This window comes from Chenopodium album, chromosome 15, assembly GCF_948465745.1.
Source record: "Chenopodium album chromosome 15, dcCheAlbu1.1, whole genome shotgun sequence".
In the NCBI taxonomy this organism is placed as follows: Eukaryota; Viridiplantae; Streptophyta; class Magnoliopsida; order Caryophyllales; family Amaranthaceae; genus Chenopodium; species Chenopodium album.
The window spans coordinates 4753365-4771074 of record NC_137848.1 but is presented as its reverse complement, the minus strand read 5'-3'; the positions used below and the strand labels follow the sequence as shown (position 1 = coordinate 4771074).

At 32.7% G+C, this 17710-nt stretch overlaps 1 pseudogene; it reads right to left on the bottom strand.

Moving 5' to 3' along the window:
• Positions 1–2195: 2195 nt before the first annotated feature.
• On the bottom strand, positions 2196–15739 carry LOC145581672 (GDSL esterase/lipase 7-like; annotated as a pseudogene).
• Between the last annotated feature and the right edge of the window lie 1971 nt (positions 15740–17710).

Below are 17710 nucleotides of genomic sequence, written 5' to 3'. Positions count from 1 at the left end.
ATATATATATATATATATATATATATATATATATATATATATATATATATATATATATATATATATATATATATATATATACACTACTCATTAACCTATCGATCGAGTCGCTTTATATATTATAGCCGACTCATTAGGTGAAAGTCACATTTAACAAAACTCTAATGAGTCGCATATTATGCATAAGGCGACTCAACAAGTTTTCAAGTTGCATTTTATATACAGGTGACTTTGAAAATCTAATTTAAACCAGCAAATTAGTCGGGTTATAAAGTCGCATGTATATATGGTGCGACTTGTAAACCTATCAAGGCGCCTCATGTATATTAGGCGACTCGTCAAGTGCTTTTATGGTTTTAACCTCAACTTTAACAAGTCGCTTAATAAGTATAAGGTGACTCAATAGGTTTATAAGTCACACCTTATACACAGGTGACTCTAAAAGTCCGACTTATTAGGGTTTTTTTGTAGTGCGTTTGACTCTTGAAATTACCCTTATTATCTCTCCTTTTCTACTTTAAGAAATACCCCTAAAAATATTACTACATGCAATTGATACAACGAGAAAGCCCCAATTTATCACCCTGATAAACAAAATTCGTTTATCAAGAGGCGAAATCGTAAATAAATCTACAAAAATGTCTAGCCAGCATAGTATTTTCGTAATAATATCAACAATTGTAGGTCTCATATTCACTAAAATATTGTTGATTTATTTACGATTTTATCATTTGATAAAAATAAAATATGTTTAAGCGATCGGAGGAAAAGTTTTATTGTAATCAATCCCCTCTTGTTGATGATTACTGAACACAACCTAACGTGATTTGTGACGTTCAACATCCCATTGATCAATTTTTAGTTTTGAGAAAGAAGGTGAAAGTATGACTCCACCTGGTTTGAGGTTTTATTTGTTGAACGATCTGATTTTATGTGGCTCAATTGCGTATGATTCACTTTTCAAGTATGATATACTCAATGACAAATTTGAAGTTTTACCATTTTTACTTCAAAAGGTTGACTAACGTAAGGCCAAATCTTGTATATTATGTGTTTTACAAGTATGACATCTATTAGCTAATCTTGACTCTTTAATTTAATTATTATATATGATGTCAGCGTTAATTATTGTAATTGATAATCTTCTTTATTGTAATTGGTACTGAAAAACATACAAGTAATAAAATAAATTATTTTCAGCATTTTTTTATTTTTTGAATCTCATCGTCATACTGTAATACATTTACATGGTGAAAAATCTTGTTCTTTTTCAAGATATATAAAACGCTAATAACTCCAATCTCAGTTTAAGGGAAAAATCATCAACCTCTTATTTCTTAATGCATGATCTGTGCACCAGGGTGCACCTGGTTAAATTAAAAAAAAAAAAGGGCAGAAAGAACATTAAGGTGTTTGAAAAAGAATATGTTTATATTTGACAAAGAACATGCATTACTAAAGAACATGAAGACATTACAAAAAGAACGTGATAGAAACTTTATTTAAATTTCATGAAAAATTACACATAATTGGAAAAATCTTTACAAAGATAATATTTCTCCAAAAATAGTTTTCTCTCTCTCCAAAAATTCAACTTTCCATAATAATTTTAGTTTTCTATCTCTAAAATTATTTTCAACCAAAAATAATTCAAAATTTCATTTTCAAATTAAATTTCAAAATTCAAAATAATGTATGTTAAAAGAACATACGTTATAATGTAAAGAACATATAATTCATACTCAAAGGATACATTGATCAAACTCAAAAAACATATGATAATAAAAAAAAATAATAATAATAAATAAATATGATATATGATGAAAAAAAATATGTCATGTGCGTCACTCATTATCTCAAAGAACATACGAGCCAAATTCAAAAAACATACTTTGTATCATTAAAATCCAAAAAACATGTTTACTCAATATTGTTAAAGAACATAAGAGTAAAAGAATATATTATCAAACATATATGTATAGGTATATTCTTTGTCAAACATAAGTATGCTTTTTGTCAAATAACAGTATGTTCTTTCTGCTTTTGGGTGCACCATGCGCATGGTGCAAGCTGGTGTACTATCCTATTTTAACTTATTTCCTTAATTTCTAATCTTAAAAAAATGTGCTAATATGAATCAATAAGTTAACCTATTTGTCCAGTTATAACTCGCTAATTAAGCCAAAAACTGTATCTTAAACTTGAACAAGTTGTTGGATATTCATAGGAAGGCAAACATCAAAGCCACTGATACATTGAGTTGCAATAAAGAATATGTTGCTTGAGTTAGATGATAGCCATCCCAAAAGTAGTGTTCGTCGGGGGCTAAGCATGGTGATTCCACCGGTATGCACGAGAATGTACCATTTCCCCATGTATTGCAACACGGATTACTACTATCTCTTAACCCTGCAACATTACATGTACCTGAGTCAATTCGAGGTTCATTCATTTTAAAATAGTTATCGTCAATAATACTTGGCCTATAGGGCACATTAAAACTATATTGCATATGAAATATTTAAAAAGGTTTAAAAAATGTTGACATACCATATTTTGTAGGATTGATGACAGCATCGTATCCTAGTCCATGTGCTTTTCCGAAAATAAAATGTGAGTCTTGGAGAGAAGTAGTTAAATTTTTGAGCAATAATCCAAGTTGAGTGTTGAACATATTAACGATTTCATTTTTATTTTCATCGCTTTTTCCATTTAGCTTTGAACTCTTTACAATTGATGGAATGCAACCAATTGGACCTAGCTCGAACACCAGAATCTTCCTTGCTCCAAAATTATAGAGATTCTGCAATTTTAAAAACATAAATTTATGTATCAAATATTACTTCCTCCGTTTCTTTTTAGTTGACATGTTTCTTTAGTCACGGTTGCCAATGCACTTATTCAATCATTAATACTTCCTCTGCTTTTTTTTTATTATTGCACCATAGGGGTTGGGTACAAATATTTTGGTAGTGGAAAAAAGTAAGAGAGAGAAAGGTAAAAATACAAAATTGCCCATGTGACATATTGATAAACTAAAAGTAAGGGTATGTTAGGTATTTATAGTGTGAACACAAATAATTTTTTTACTAAAGAGGAAATGGTGCAATATTTATGATAAAAAATCTTAAATAAACCTGGTCCACAATAAGTTTATTGTGGACCAATTGATCGCACGTGCGAAGAGACTAGGTTACTCCGTATTTGTTTACGTTATTTTACTTTCTTTTCACTCTCTCTCTCTCAACCAATTTCTCTCTCCTCAATGCTCTGCAAAAACTTCTGAGAACTTCGCCCTTCGAATGCAAATCGTGAGGTTGAAGACAATAATCGTGGTAATTCTGGTAAATTTCTGGTTTTTGATTTTGTTTTTGAACTTATTAAGTTGATTAAATTGTTTCGTTGCTTTGGTTTTTGAATTACAAATCTGTTCGCATTTGTTTACACTTATTTTGGATTTCTATTGCTTGAATTTTGTCCCGTATCAACAAATTAGGGTTCTAATTTGTTCAATCTATGTTTAATTACAATTAAAACAAAATTTCGTTGATTTATTTTGTAAATTAGCTATTTGATTTAGGTTATTAGGTTTTGACCTCGTTTATCAGTAGGTGTTGTGGTGGCGGCTGAGTTGGGCGAGTGAGGCGAGATTGTGGTGGTTTATGAGCCTGGTTGGTGCGGCGATGTTGGTGGAGTGGGACGAGTGGGCTGCTGCTAGAAGCCATGTGGAGTGTGTGCTATTGAGCGGGTATTTGTAGTTGTTGCTGGTGAAATTGTTGGTGGTACCAGTTGGGGACTTGCGAGAAGGAGGTTAAAGATTTTGTTGATGCTATTGTGTGGTGGATTGGTTGAATGGAGGCAGGTGAGGGTGGTGTTATTTAATTAAGGGGGTGGTGGTTTATGATGAGATTAGGTAAGCTTGCTTGTTTGTTGCTGCTGCTCATCTGCTGTGTTGCTTAAAATCAAGGAAGTGCAAAGGAACCCAAACTCACTCTTTTTCTCTCATGTAGTAAAAAAAGATCACCATATGTTATTATGTTCCTAATTTTGTGAAATGTTGCGATTCTTTTTTATTAAAGTGATTCTTTACTCTATAAGTATAATAGAGCAACTATGATTCCAAAAAGAGTTACTATGCATATGAATAAGGTTTAATATTTTTGGCATTACTTATTATATGTGTATGTCTAATACTAATGGCTGCCACAAAAGACATTGTAATTCATCTTAACCATGGAGAGATATTTGAGTGGATAAAGCTACGATATCGGGCCTCGTGAGGTTCAAAATGCCGTGAAGGGCATTCTAAAGGGCATGATGTATTGAATAAATCAACACAACCGATGACATTACTCTTACATGCATGATTAGGAAGTCTATTGTCTTCTGAATGTAGGATTGAGTTACTCCCATACTGCTGAGCGCTTGAGCAGCATGAGCCATGATGAGTTGATGACTGATCTTGTGAGGAGATGGATATAAACTCCATTGCTTTGGTATGTAGTCAAGTTGTAATAATGTGATCTATCACCCTAGACAATGTGGCATTAATTAATGTTGTCTATGACTAATTTACTTTGTTTGTTTTAAGGGGATCACTGACTATGGTCATATTCTTCTTATTTATGTTTTTGTCAACAAGATGCTCTTTTATTTCAATATTTGGTTTAAGCAAACCAAGGGACAAATAAAAGGATTGTCCATATATATATATATATATATATATATATATATATATATATATATATATATATATATATATATATATATATAGGCTATTAGCTCAAAGGGTAGAGCAATGTACAATAATGTACATGGTGTGGGTTCAAGTCCCACATGGCCTACAATAATGCTTGCGTGTTGCTATGATTATTGATGAGTTGTGTTTTGGTCATTGTAATTTGTAAATATGGTAAATAAAAAGTAGCTTTATTTAAATAGGGGTCACTATATGTTTGATATGGGTGATTATATTTAAGTAGGAGTCACTATGTGTAATTATACGATAATTACAAAACAAGATGCCTATATCTAAAAATGGGTCACTATATGTAAATAAAGGTAATTATAAGTGTACAGGGGTCACAAAATGTGACGTGTAAACAAAAGATGACTATAGATACATAAATAGGGGTCACTATTGTGTAAAAATGGGTGATTATAGTAGTCACTATATGTTATACGGTAATTCCAAAAAATATAACTATACCTAAAAAGGGGTCACTATATGTAAGAAAAAGGTAACTATATGTTTATAGGGCTTGCAATATGTAGGGAAAAAATAACTATGAAAAAGGTAACTATTTGCTAAAAAGGGTCACTATATGTTTATATGTCAGCCTATGTAGGATTCGAACCAACATCTTCTGTGCGAAAAAAGACACAGTGCTCGGCCATTTGAGCTAATAGGCTTGGACAGGTTTAAATAGTTTTCAATTATATAATTCTCCAATCCTACATGACTTTGAAAAAACAATGCATGATGTTCCCTGCTTGTCATCAAACATACATAAAAGCATAGATATCTTACCATTTTCTATTCGAGAACATGTAATATGTCACCTTTTATTTTTTACATGGTTACACTTGAACCAGATATTATAGAGTGAATATGCTAATCATCATCAGAGCATAATAATCAGATTCATCACTCTAACTTTAATGTCTACAATTATTTTAGTATTCAAGCAAGGTCTATCCCCATCCCTATAATAGGCTAGAATAGATGTTCCTTGCTTGTCACCAAACATCAAAACATGGAGTACATAAAAGTATAAATATTTGACCATTTTCGAGCACATGTAATATGTAACCTTTTCATTTTCACATGGTTACTCCATGAACTAGATATTATTGAGTCAATGTGATAAACTGATAATCATCGGATCAAATCTTCACTATACAGTAGCTTTAGTGTCTACTTTTGTTTTAATATTCAAGCAAGGCCTATTCCCATGCCTAGGCATATGATATGGAGTAATGCATCCCTTAAACCCTCTTCCTGCAAATGACAGTTTTATCTTAGTTTTCCAAAAGGAAAGCAGGGAAGGAACCACAGCTGCCTCTAACGACTCCAATAAAATCAACCACACCTAAGTCATGAAATACTTAACAACGCCATAAATTAAGCATAATTCTACACAATAACACCAACAAATTTGCAGTGTTAATATCAAAACCAAACTAATCTATTCCCAAATCTGCAAATTAAACTCATAGTATAGTGAATTAGTGACCTTATTCGGCCACTAACTTTAAATTAGCAATTAGCAAATAATTTCACATCACTTCATGGAATCATATTGTATCCCACTAATTCAAATATTAGATGAATTCAAATAAAATTATATCACCAAATTACAAAAATCATACCTATATTTATCGCATAAATTCATCTATCAACAAGCAATTAGTAGATACGTGATATAATTCTACCTCTAGAAATTGATTCTAGATTATCTTCCTCCTCCTATTTGATGTCTTTAATTGCATGTTCTCGGAAAATAATTTAGATTTTGCTTTCTTTTAGAAGAAATTAAATCTAACTGATATTTTAGGGTTTTGATTTGTATTACCTTCAGTAATATCGTCTTGCTTAATTTGAAATAACAATTGCTCTATTGAGATCAATTTGTCGATGTTTGATCGACCATCTTCTTCGGATTTTCTTCGATCTGGGCTGGAGATTGAAGGTAGAGAGAGAAAGGGACAAAAATTTTCCAGGCTAGGACATAGAAATTAGGGGCTGGGGTGGGGGTTGCCAGTTTTGGCACGTGTGGGCTTGTGGTTCACATTAATAATTAATGTGGACTAGGTCCACACAAGAATTTTTGTATTTATGAAACTTCTTAAAAGGACAAATCGTGCAATAATAAAAGAACGGAGGAAGTATCTTTAATTATCGATAAGCAAAAATTATAAAAGTTGATATTTTGAAAGTATATAACGTGACGAATCTAATAAGATCCCACATGACTATATTTTTCATTACGTATAAAGCACAAAACACGGTATAAAGGAGGTGTATGAATAGTGCTAAAGTCAAAACGTGTCAACTAAAAAAACAGAGATAGTATTAGGGCCTGTTCATATTTACTGAATTGAGTTGAACTGAACTGAACTGAACTGATTGGAACTGAACTGAACTGAACTGATTGGAACTGAACTGAACTGAACTGAACTGAATTGAGCTGAAATGAATATTTTATGTGAGAGAAAAATTAAGAGCTGAACTGAACTGAACTGATTGGAACTGAACTGAACTGATTGGAGCTGAACTGAACTGAACTGAACTGAAATTAAGTAAATGTGAACAGGCCCTTAGTGAGAAGCTAACTTTTAAAATGATGCAATAAATTAATAATTTAAAACTAATGATAAGTAAATGTAAATTTTAGACTTTGGTACGTACACAATGTATTTCTCGGCTATAATCTCATTACTAAACAATTTAAAATAAATAATCAATGTAAAAATTGATAAAAAATACCTGTAATTTTAGTGATAATGTATCAACGAGGAGTTGAGAAAATTGTTGAGGATTATATTGTTTCCTTGTCTGAAAAGGACCAAAATACGTGTTGATGTAATCATTATTTCCCACTGAGAAAATGAAAATAGATTTGGCCATATGTTGGGAAAGCTCGGCTGAGCTTTTGTATTTTGAGGACAACTCTATTTCAACTGTCTCTTTGAACATTTTTATTTGTTCATCCAAATTCAAGCATTCACCCTGTAAAATAAAAGACCGTGTGTTTAAATATAAATTATCTTTAATTACGACTTTGTCTGTATATTAATAAAAATTAATACTCAATATTATAATTTAATACAAATTTGACAAAATTTCATGTGATAGGTTTAAAATAATTAAATCATGTGATAACTTTTGTTTTGTTGAGTATTAATAGCCAAAAAAAAAAAAAAAAGGTACAAATGATATATCCTATGGATTCAAAAATTTTTTTTAGATTTTTTAAAAGTTGAATTTACAATTTATACGATAATCATGAGAGATTGTTATATACACCCGATTATATCGTACACCCATGAGTATTTTGCTTCTATTTTGAAGATTGTTTTTCATTATTTTATCAACCTATACTAAAAGTAAATCTTTCCATGGCACTTGTCATTCTTTTCCTGCCTTTTTCGCTTTTTTTTTCGCAAAATCAATAAATAAACTATTTATACCTTATGATATTTTCTTTCAATTTGACAATCATACTTCATATACAGTATATACCCAAATGCTATATTTCTGAATATCTTTTATATACTTTTTTTTTTTGAATGGAATATCTTTTATATACTTTATATTTTGTAATTTAAAAATATTTAACAATCGTTCATTACACGGAATTTTAACTTAGTTATCAATGAAAAGTAAAACTAACATAACTTTAGTGGAGTGTACGGTGCATCCGAGTGTATATTATAAATTTCGATGTGTAGATGTGCCATAGACATTAGAGTCGCTGCACATAAATCATCTGAACTTTCTTTATTACACATGTTTTTTGTTTACTTTGGAAAATGTGTGGGCCTTACTTTCTTGTAGCCCATATGAACACTCTTTGGGTCAAGTTTGACTTAAGTAGTTCACTTTACTATAGCACTTCCCAAATTCCAACCCAAATCCAATTGGAGTTATTGGACTACTGGTCTTGCAACAAACACGCATATTTCCCCAAATAGTCACATATTTGACTTGAGTAAATAAAATCAACTAGCCAAGGATCAAGGAGTAGAGGGATGGTTAGTCACTCTATCTCCCTTCGATGTGACCAGGGTTCAATCTTCACCCCCATCCTTTCTGTGATAGGAGGGACACCCCATATCTTACCATTAATAAAAAAAATAAATAAATTGAAAAAAAAAAACCAACTAGCCTCGAAACTCCACAAAAATCAAGATACTTACATTCATCTAGCCATCCAGGTATATCTAAAGTTCTAAACGAAACATAAAAAAATTCTCAACTGCTATTTGTCGCTCCCATTTTATCAGGTAACGCTCCCTTTTTGACTTGAATGGACCACTATGCCCTTTATGCAATTTGGGTTATAAAAAGGACCTTGTTCCCCATTTGGACACAATACATGAAACGGTCCCCTTACTTCACGACATTGTTGTCCCGAGCTTCCCAAAATCGGTCCCCACGACCTTGCAACCAAATCGGTCCCCACGACCACCTAAATTTTCTATTTTCAAAAATCGTTAAATTTGCCGACGGGTTTTGGGTCATGGACGGCGAGTGGAACATACGTACGCCGGAGAATGCGTCGGATCATTCTGTAAGTTTTTTTTTTTTTTTTTTTATTTTCGGTAATAGGACATCCGCCTAAAATTTCCGGATGTCCTAGGTACATCCGCCTAAAATTTCCGGATGTACCAAGGAACATCCGGAAATTTCAAGCGGATGTACCTAGGGACATCCGGAAATTTTAGGCGGATGTCCCTATAATTTTTTTTTTTTTTTTTTTTTTTTTTTTTTTTTTTTTAAAGTACGTTTATTAAGTTTTTTTTTTATGTATTTTTTTTTTCGTGGTCTTGTGATTATTGTTGTGATTTAGTATTTGATAATTAATGTAATTTTGTTGTATTAATATGATTATTAGTAATATGTTTATTTTTTGTTTCATTATTATTATTATTATTATTATTATTATTATTATTATTATTATTAGTAATATGTTGATATTATTGTTGTTGTTGTAGTTGATATTATTATTGTTGTTGTTGCTGTTATTTTTATTGTTGTTGTTGTTGTTGTTGATATTGTTATTATTAATTAGTAGAAATATAATTTTAATATTAATATTAATATTATTAATATTGTTATTATTAATTAGTAGAAATATAATATTAATATTAATATTAATATTATTAATATTATTATTATTATTATTGTTATTGTTATTATTATTATTATTATTATTTATTTATTAATTAACGTTATGGTCTTATAAATTGTTTTGTAGTTGTTGTTATAATTTTTTATTATCATTAATATTGTTATTGTTTTGTATTTGTTGTTATTATTATTAGTATTGTTATTAGTATTGTTGTTATTATTATTATTATTATTATTATTAGTATTGTTTTTATTATTTTTATTATTTTAATTATAATTATTATTATTATTATTATTATTATTATTATTATTGTTTTTATTATTATTATTTTGACATAAAGCATGTTTTGTTTAATTTGTATAGGATATGGAATCTGAGGAAGGCGGTGACGGTGTGAATTATAGTGGGAATTTTGTCACCGATACATTTTTTCCTACATTTGACGATGTTGTTACATGGGCTGATGGTGTTTCCATAAAATTGGGATTTATATTGGTGAAATCGTCTTATAACAAAACCAGATATGGTCGGCTGTATCGGTATTTGCGATGTGATCGGTCACGAAGGAGCAAGCCGAGAGATTTGGAGAACGCGATACGGAAGGACACCAAAACCAAAGCTAATGGTTGTCCATTCTACATCAAGATATATTATGATGTCAGCACCGAAAGTCGGAAGATCATTGCGAAAAATGATCACACCGGGACACATAACCACCCAATGATTGTGTACCCAGAGGGTCACCGTAAAGTGAGCGGATTGAGTCCGGGTGCAAAACAGGTTGTGCGGGACATGACAAAGTCCAAGGTTGCTCCCCGTAACATCATGTCCACTATTGCCGAGCAATTTCCTGATGATCATCCAAACATCCGACACATTTACAATTGCCGAAATGACTTCAGGATGGAGATGTCCGAAGGAAGAGGAGTTGTTCAGCAATTTCTTCATCTGGCGAGAGAGAGTAAATACATTTACTGGTTCCCGAATGATGATCACAACGTTTTGCAACATGCATTTATGGTGCACCCGATCATGGTCAACATACTCCGCACATACCCACATGTCATAGGTATGGATTCTACTTACAAGACCAATCGATATAACATGCCTTTCTTTGAGATAGTAGGCGTGACACCGACAAACCAGAATTTTCTAGTTGGATATGTTTTCATGCGCGACGAGTGCACGGCTAGCTATCGGTGGGTGTTGCAGAGATTAAGGGAGTTGATTGGGTTTGATAAAGAGCCATCTGTATTTATTTCAGACCGTGATCTTGGGCTATGTGCGGCTTTGAGAGAAGTCTTTCCAGGGACGAGACGAAAAGGATGCGGGATTTGAGTTACCAGGTCCATGAACGGTGTGGATATGCTATGCGTCTGACCCATGGTCTTCCATGTGCTTGCCAGATACATGAATCGTTAGTTGCACAGACGGGATTGTATAGCAGCCAAATTCATTCTTTCTGTAAGACACTGGTTATTGGTTGTGATGGTGTTAACATTCCTGAAGTGGTAAATGATTTGACCGAGGAGGCTGCACATTTTCGGTCCCTGATCGACGAAGTCATGGAAAGTGACCCGGCCGTACGTCGAAATGTAACGCGAATCATTGAGGAGGAGCTACATCCAGATCATTCACACCTTGAAGAACCACATATCAACCTTAACACTCGTGGTCGACCGAAAAGAAATAACACCAGGCGTGATCGTAGCTATTTCGAGCATGTGAACCGTCAACACAGTCAACGTGGTGGTGACCAAGAACCAGGTAATACTAAAATTCTATATTTAACATAAAAATATGTAAACTTAATACTTGTAGCTTTACTAATAATTTATCTTTTAATTTTGTGTTGTAGATCCAAGTGACATTAGTCAATGCAGGTATTTGAACTTGCTTCCAGCCCCAATGTTGCCGTACATTTCGTCTTGGAAGGATGTCATTGGTGATGGGAACTGTGGCTTTCGTTGTGTCGCCGACTTCTTCTTTGGCGATTAAAATAAGTGGTATGACGCTCGGGAAACAATAGCGAACGAGGTCGCTGGTCATCCTGATTTGTACGAACGGATTTACGGGCTTGGGCGACTTTGGATGAACGTGGAGCGTATTCGATGGGATGGTGGGGCTGTCGGGGAGCGGCATTGGATGGTTACAATTCAAGATTTATTTCCTATTGCTACGTGGTTCAACGCAAGGGTGATTTGTCTCGGAGTAGGCCTAGTACCAACTTGCTACTACCCATGCATCACAGTCTTACCACTTAGGGCACGCAACGGGGTTCGGTCACCGACTCGAGAGTTTGTGATTGCTACAGTTGGTGGATCACATTTTATCCGTCTTGACCTTGTACCTGATTCACCACTCCCGCCGATCGCCGGTTGGTGGACGGAACACCACGAGGATAGTGTCAATGGATGGGATCAAGCATATCAATTGAGAAGGGACATGTGGGATGCATTAGTTAGGTAGTTTGTAATGTACATTCACTAACTTTGAACATTTGTAAGAAAATTAGATTTATGAAATTAATTTTATATGTATTTGCTTTTAATCTAACATGATATGCAACAAAACATCAAATATAAAATAAAATAAGTGTCCAGTTTATACATTACATTTTTAAAAATAAAATACAAATAAGTTCATAACATAATTAAAACCATCACTAACAGAACATCTAATCAAAATAATCTAAAGTCCCATTTTTGACTTCCAATCAAATACAAGTTGCTCAGTCATTGTTCGAGTCTCACTCGACATTTCAGGATACTCAGCTAGTGCTCTTTGGTGAATCTCCATGGACCGACCCATCCACTGCAAATAAAACAATAACATATTATAACACAAAAATTAATAGAAGTCATTGTTAATATAATATTAAGCATTAATACTTACGTAATCAGTGTTAGTCCGCTCAGGCAGGTTGCTTGTAACTCCTGGACCTGGAGATACCCGCGGGTGAGAAAACCTGTACAGCCACTGCATGTAACCGGGCGCAACCGAAGGAGCTGCAGCACTAAGCCTGGGTAGGGCACCTAAAACAACACTTTGAGATACCCCAGGGACAAACCTGTTCCACATCACAGCTGTCATAGTAATAATAACAATAATAATAATAATAATAATAATATCAACAATAATAATAACAACAATAATAATAATACTAACCATAACACTTCAAAATAACAACAAAAATAACAAAATCCAAAAAAAAAAAAAACAAATTAACAACAACAACAATAACCTTAACATTAATAATAAAAACCTAATATCAACAAAATAATAAAAATTATCATATTTTTTAAAATATAATAAGCACAATAATAACAACAACAATAATAATAATATCAACAATAATCACCATAACACTTCAAAATAACAAAAAAAAAACCAAAATCCGAAAAAAAAATAACAATTTTATTAACGGGCCAAAAAAAAAAAAATAAAAAAAATTGGAATTTCTGCCCAAAATATCCGGAAGTTCCATGGAGGATCCGCCTGAATTTCCGGATCCTCCATAGAACATCCGGAAATTCTGGGCGGATGTCACACTTCCGCCCAGAATTTCCGGATGTTCCATGGAGGATCCGGAAATTCCAGGCGGATCCTCCATGGAACTTCCGGATATTTTGGGCGGAAGTTCCTGGATCCGAAAATAAAAAAAAAACAAATACCTCGTCTCCACCATCGCCGCCGCCGCCTACGCCCCTGCCACCAGCGCCGCCGAAGGTCCTCCCTCCGAATCTCAGCCTAATCCGCCTCGAATCACCCATTTTCTTTTGTGTTTATGATGATTGTTGTTTTTTTAAAAAATGAAGAACAATTTTGGAATTTTTTTTTTTTAAAAAAAATTGTTTTAGAGAGTTAGAGAGTAAGAGAGTTTGAGAGTAAGAGAGTTAGAGAGAGAAGTAAAGAAGTGAGAAATGTTGGTCGGGAAGGAAAAACCGTATTTATATATTAGGGGTAAAATTGGAATTTCAAGAAAAAAGGGGAGCATTACCCGGTAAAATGGGAGCGACAAATAACAACCCCCTTTTGGCTAGGACTTATGAGTCTACCTACCACATGCTTTAGTAGCTTAGCTAATTGGGACAGAAGAAGTAACTAAATCAATTATATACATATAATTCCATCATATGTTAATGAAACAAACAATCACTACATAATTTCCCCTTATCTACTGTTAATTTTATGACACTCTATCAAACTAGGCCTGTGAACCAGGAGTTAAAGCAACTTAACAGATTGGGATAGGAGTAGCTAAATCGATTAATTATATACTATATAGAATTCCTTTATATATCAGTGAACAAACATATAATTTGACTTTGAAAACATGGTAATAATAAACTCTACATGGTATGTATGCGCAAAACAGCTAATTGAATGATAATTGTCCTCTAGTAGTATGGATTGTACCTTCCAACCTTCAGGTTTGGGGTTTATTTATCCTTTTCCCCTCACTCTCAAAGTATTTGACCCATAAATACCAGACCAAACAAACGGTGTGGGTTGAGGTATGGTCAGGATTCTTCTCCTAACCTTAAAAAAAAGGCATTAATCGAGTAGGATAAGAGGTAGTAGTATTGTACACGTATGCATCATTATTATTGCACTAACAAATATAATTTTTTTTAGAGAGCCACAAGGGCATATAAAAGAATCAAACTCAGGATCTCTTGGGATCGGGGCAAATATAATGTACTACATTTAATTTTTTTGTTCTAAGTTGGGCCTAAAATGGCAAAAATATATATACATCAATACATACCAATATGCGTGCCAAAGTTCCATATCAGTATATCACATTGAAATGAGCAAAATAATTGCGAGACACAATCAGGGTACCATTAATTCATCCTACACACCTTTTTTTTTTTCTTTACTCATTTGCTCATTAGCAAAAGCGATAAACGAGTAAAAGTGAGTATAATTGTCATTTGGTAGGGTTTAGGGTAACTAATTGGTGTATACTACCGAGTACTCCGTAGTGTACTGTGTACTACGGAGTACGTGATACATCCAATACATCTTTTATATAGTCTGTGTATAAGTTTATAAAGTGTTAACATACACATGCTATACCACACCCAATATTAAATTACATCATATCACTATTAAGACCCTTTTTTATGATCAATTAAATTTAGAGACTAATTTAGATTATTATGAGAAAAGAGTTAACGTTGCTTACAATAAATTTTCCGGTTTCAGGAAGAATACCGCAAGACCCAGAGGCATAGTTATAGCCCAAATACGACGTTGGCTGGAATACGCTAACTCGCGGTGGAGGATACGGCACTCCTAGGTAGTCAGCTACATATATAGCATACGTACTCAAACCAATCAATTTAAGCTCAATAACAAGAATTTTGAATATGTTTCATTTTACATTCATATATTTGTTATTAATACCATAATTGTTAAAAATTTCACTATAATTCACGAGTATACTACGTTAAAACTAAATAAACCGCAAACAAAAGAGTAATTGTGTTATATTATACGTACCTATAAAATCGGCAACTGTTTTTCCATTAGTGAATCTTCCCGTAGGTAAACTTCCAGGAAAATCGAGACCATACGGGGAATAATTAGCCTTAGCCAACGTAGGCAATAAATTATTATTTCCACTATCGAATGATGAATCACCAAATACATAAAGCGCAGGAACCAGAGGCTGTGATGAACTACATTTTGTGGACAGCAAAATTGAGAAAAATAAGAATAATATGTACAAAAATATTTTTCTTGAAACCATTATTTGATTTTTGTAAAAATATGAAAGGGTTTATTTTTTATTTTTTTATCTTGTTATATGGAAAAATATGAGGGTTTCGTAAAGCCTGAAAAGATAGAACGGGCTATCAAATACAAAACAGTCGAACATGAAAGCCACAATTATTTATTGAATAGAAAATGAATGAGTATTTTTATTTTATATGCTTTATATAGTACGAAGAATATGAAAAGGGGTTCAAGATTAATGATGCAATCCAGCGTCAATCGTCACTTTGCTTTCTTGCTAATATGGGAAATAATCATTTTTATTCAGTGCTTTTTTTGTGGGGGTTGGTCTGGGTTTTCGGGGTTACTTGTTTAGGGATTACTTAATTGTTCAAGGGTTATTTATTTTGGAGTTACTCAGTCTTTTAACGTGTTTTTTTTTGGGTTATTTATTAAGGGGTTACTCAGTCGGTGAAAGGTTATTTATTCTGGGGTTATTCAGTTGGTTAGTACGTTTTTAATGCCCGAGTAGTCCCTAACCAACTAAGTAACCCTTGAATAAGTAACCCCAAAATATGTAACATCGGCCATACGATGTGAACAACTACATATAAAAATTTGTGGGCAACTTTTGTGTGTGGCCAACTAACACATGAGTAACCCTTGACCAGGTATCACCTGACCGACCAAGTAAAACTCCTGACCAACCAAGTAACCCTTAACCGATCGAGTAACTCATGTCCCCTGACCAAATAGCCCCTGGCGAACCAAGTAACCCCTGACTGACTAAGTAACCCTTGAGCGAATGAGTAACCCTTTAGTGACCGAGTAACCCCTGACCAAATAAGTCCGACCTTTTTTTCAAAAAAAAAAAAAAATAGCTGGTCATATGGTGTGACCAGCAACATATGAAAATTTGTGTATTTCTAATAGATTAAGAGTATATTATAATCAAAGATTTTAAGTTTGCAAAAAATTAGAGATAGATGAAGAAGTAATTCGTATGAGGTTTTTTTTTTTTGGGAATAATTCGTATGAGTTAGTTTAATAAGTGCACGTCCATTCATTTATTCATTAGAAAACCGAATAATGATTAAAATAATCATTACTCATCCAAAAAGTTTCTCAATGATCAATATTTATTACGGAGCAGCAAGATATGCCGCATTATGTTCCATTAATTTGCAGGTTGCATTGGTATTCATAATGTACAATGTGAAATTTGCCACATATACCAACACTCAACACAAGGACAAATAATACATACTCGTATTATAGAGTACATACCCAACAATTTTCTGTATTTTACGGAAAAATTGATTGAGATAATGATGGATATTTTGTATTTTTCATCATCAAGACAAATTTAAGTGGAGACATATTGTACCTTGAATAATATCTTACCCATCATATAATAAGTAATATATAAAGCTAAATTTTTAGCCAGGTCACGAGACAACGACACTTGGTATTTTAATTTTTTGCCAAGTGTCGCGTCATGTTGGATAGATTTAGATAGTCTTCTTAGGATAAAAAAATTAATTTTAAATTCTATTTTCAATCAAATTTGGATAGAATGTTAGGATAAAATTGTTAGTTTAGAGATTAATTTTCAATAAAATAACAATATTTCATATGTACAAATCATATAACTAATATATAAAGCTAAACTTTTAGCCAGGTCACGAGACAGCGACACTCGGTATTCTAACTTTTCGCCAAGTGTTGAGCCACGTTGGATAGATTTAAATAGACTTCATAAGATAAAAAAGTTAGTTTGGAATTATATTTTCATAGAATTTTAGGATAAAATTGTTAGTTTAGAGTTTTATTTTCGATAAAATACCAATATTTCAGATGTACAAATTGAATTATAATTTATTCAAAAAAATTATTAGATTTTAATTCTCAAAAATTATCATATAAATTTATTTTTTATATCATAATGTTTTTTTTGGAGCGAAATAAGTAGTTTAAAGCGTAAAACATCCATTATTAATATATACTAATTTGTTAAAATAATATACTTCACAATCTAATAGAACTTTATTACGATGTAGACATGTCAATTAGGGTCAGGTGATGAGTCATCTCGAATTGGGTCAATTCAGGTTACGAGTTAAGAA